This window comes from Dermacentor variabilis, chromosome 5 (genome assembly GCF_050947875.1).
Source record: "Dermacentor variabilis isolate Ectoservices chromosome 5, ASM5094787v1, whole genome shotgun sequence".
NCBI lineage: Eukaryota > Metazoa > Arthropoda > Arachnida > Ixodida > Ixodidae > Dermacentor > Dermacentor variabilis.
The window spans coordinates 71,163,661-71,167,293 of NC_134572.1; positions in this window are offsets into that span (position 1 = coordinate 71,163,661).

Below are 3,633 nucleotides of genomic sequence, written 5' to 3' on the forward strand. Positions count from 1 at the left end.
AAACTGGGAATGCCAAATTTGTGACTACACTTGATCGAAAACAAAGGAAGTACAAAAATATGGTTAGCAATGCCAATAAATGTGAATTTTAGTAGAAGCTGTACATACGTATATAAACAAATAATTTCAGGCAAGGGGCACACATAGATGATCTGTTGTTAGGCAATCTGTCATAAAATCGTACTAACGTTAATAAAAGAACGTTTTTGTAAATATGATTTCCTCTTGAGGGCTGCTTACTTGTGGTGCCTCCTGCCCTGTCCCTATAAAGGAAGCATTACAATTTTTCGTCCTAAGTAAAGCTGCTGCTGTCGCTCTAGAGTTTAAGGTCCTGCTATGGGTATTTTACAGCTAATTACATACATATGTATTGAATTGAATTCTGGGGTTTGTGTGCCAAAACCGCGATAAGATTATGAGGCACGCCGTAGTGGGGGACTCCGGATTGATTTCGACCATCTGGGGATTTTAACGCGCCCACCATTCACGGGACACGAGCGCATTTGCATTTCACCCCCATCTAAATGTGGCCGCCGTAGCCGGGTTTCGATCCCGCGACCTCGTGCTTAGCAGCGAAACGCCATAGCCGCTAAGCCACCAGGGCGGGTACATACATATGCATAGTACAGTTATGAAAGCTATTGGTACAGCATGCAAATTACATATGCAACAATTGACACGCAGATGTAGATTATTGACTACGTAAAAAGAAATATTGCATTATTGTAGTTGTCCTTAAATTATACGTTGATTGTATTTGATAGCACAATGTGTATAAATATTTGTTTTCTATATATTCTTACCCTGATTATACGCCTCTATATTGATGTTTCCAATATCCTTGGTCGTGTCTGCAGACTCAAGATATGAAGTCTGCATAAAACAGAGCATCAAGGATATCAGCTATACCGCAGAACATAAAAGTACACTAAACTACCTGTGATGCGCTAGGAGTAGAGTTAATATAGCTGCTGCGACCATTCAGTGTTTAAATCAGGCATTCAGTCTTTGCAAATGTCATATCGAAGCACACTGAAAACATCAACGATAATAAGCACATACAGGCGGCACATTCTACCATATTACTTGGTTTTCGTTCTGAGTAATAAAAGTGAAAAATATACAATACGATGAAAAATGTTCAAAACGAAAAAATAATTCTGTTCAAATGCACAACATATTCATTACACTAATCTTCGCCATTACAAGTACACTAATATCGGGCTTTCCATTATCATTCGCAGCGACTCATCTTGCGAAACATATACGCGAACACTGCCAATGGTGCGCAAGTCGGGAGCTACGCAAGGGCGCACTTAAAGCAGCGGCAATAACAAGACACCGCGCAAAATTAAGAGTTCATGACATTCCGCAAAAGGGTTAGCGCTAAATTCCTTCAAAATACTTGGTGCGCTTCGTCCGGCGTGAGTATGTGAAAGCCGTTGCAAACATTCCTTCCAAGCTTTGGAAATAGCAGTTCAAGTACATTTGATTTGTTGCTAAGGGTAGACAAGCCCGCGAACATCCACCACGCGGGAGGGCCTCTTTGATAGAAAAATGCGCGCTCATACAGCCGCCGCGCAGGTCGTTTAGGAAAGAAAACGTGATTGGCATTTAGGTATATACGTTAAACACTCTCGTCATTTTCACAACAAAGCCGTGGACTTTTGGAATGTTATGACGCTATCAGACATAATTTCGGGGTCAGGGGTATCGTACTAAACGAACGTTAATCGCCTGGTGCCCTACTCCGCACACCACCCCAATTGTCTGCCGTGTGCAATTGAGCACAGAAAACAGAACAAATCGCTGTGACGGAGTGTTCGTGAGCTGTCATGAAGATACGGGTTAAAACATCCCATAACATGGATAAATTTAGAAAATGTTAAAGCTTTTCATTTCGCGGGGCGTATATTCGTAATAATGTATCTAGAACAGGTATTTCAACGTTAAAGAACCCCAGGTGGTCAAAATTTCCGGAGTCCTCCACTACGGCGTGCCTCATAATCAGAAAGTGGTTTTGGCACGTAAAACCCCAAATATTATTATTAGAACAGGTATTTCAAGCGCCCGACATTGATAGAAGTGGGCCACTGTCCGATCACTAAACTTCACTCACCGAGTTCAGAGATCCTGTAGCGGCTGCTGGGGACTGCGGTGGCAGCATAGCCTTCCGCTGTGCGCGCCGTAGCGCTGTTGCCTGAATGCGCCCACTTACGCTATCTGCAGTTCCATCGCCTTCTGATCACTATGCAGCCGCTCAGAATGTCCCAAACATATTTGTGTGTCACAAGCATCACACGTGTTCGGCGACCGTCGAATGCCGAACGCAATGAACACGGCACAAGTGACGCAATCACGTGGTCCTTGCGGATCGTCCACAACACGTCGAGTTCCTCTTTGCCATCTTTTGTGCTTTTAGGATAACATATAAATGTTCATCTTTCGTGCTTGTAGGATAACATAAACATGTTTCGACACCACGTATGGGTTACATGGCCCAAAACATGTATATTGAGGCCGTGACCTCTCTGCAGCGCCTACAGCCCTTAAGCTCTCAGGAAGTTTAAAAACGTCGAAAGAGCGAGCTATGTAAGATATCACATATAATTTGTTTGGCTCTAGATGTAGCAGTAGGGGTTGCAAGATTATTAGTGTATTTAGTAACTATTACTAATGCTACCGTTAGCAATCGCACTTACTAACACGTTGATAACATGTATGACAACTTGTTAGTAACCTATAGTTAACTGCAACCGCTTTCTTTATATATGTGTGTATTATTCCGAAGACATATATCGCGTTCGCAAAGCCGCATATCGCAACCGCTAATTTTAGCACTGAGATACGCTGCAACACTCGGCGCTGACTTGAGCACGTATAGTTCTCGCATCGATGAATCGCTTCTTCAACGGTGAACTGTTTCCGCAACGGCGTCGCCGTTACGCACACTGCAACGGTGCGCAGTGAACGCGGCAGTTGCAAGGACGGTTATATCCACAGTCCTTTGAAGGACTCTAGTACGTTGTACGTATTGCTGCATCGGCGTCTTAACAATCAGCGACTTAAGCTTCCACTGTATTAAGCGTCGCTCGCGACCGTACTTTGTTGGCGCAGTCTTCCACACTTCTGTTTAGAGCACTGAATCGGTGCGCCGCGATTCCAGGAAATCGATGTACGGGGTGCTTTATTTTTAGCTGCACCGAATTTTTGAAGGTTATCTGTGAGAAATAACGCAACTCTAATTCTTGATCTTACTTACTCGATGCGGCGGCCATAACTTCTACGAGAAATGAAAATGTTCAATCAATTGTTTAATGCAATTACGCTAATTAACTTTCTCATTAATTATTTTACGCCACATATATAAATCTACGAATTATAGTTGGCGAGTTCGCAAGGCGTATCCACTTGGAACAAATTCTCTGTACAGCACCAGTTCCGAGGTATCACTTTTCAATGTGTCCGACGAAATGCATCACCGTTGCAGCTACTTTTTTTAAGAAACTGCTGTTTTATGCATTGAAGCACAAAAATAACTGGAACACCAGTGCATTTCGATGGACATATTGAAAATTAATATATCGGAACTGATGCTGTCCAGAGAATTTTTTTCTAAGTAGATATGCCTTG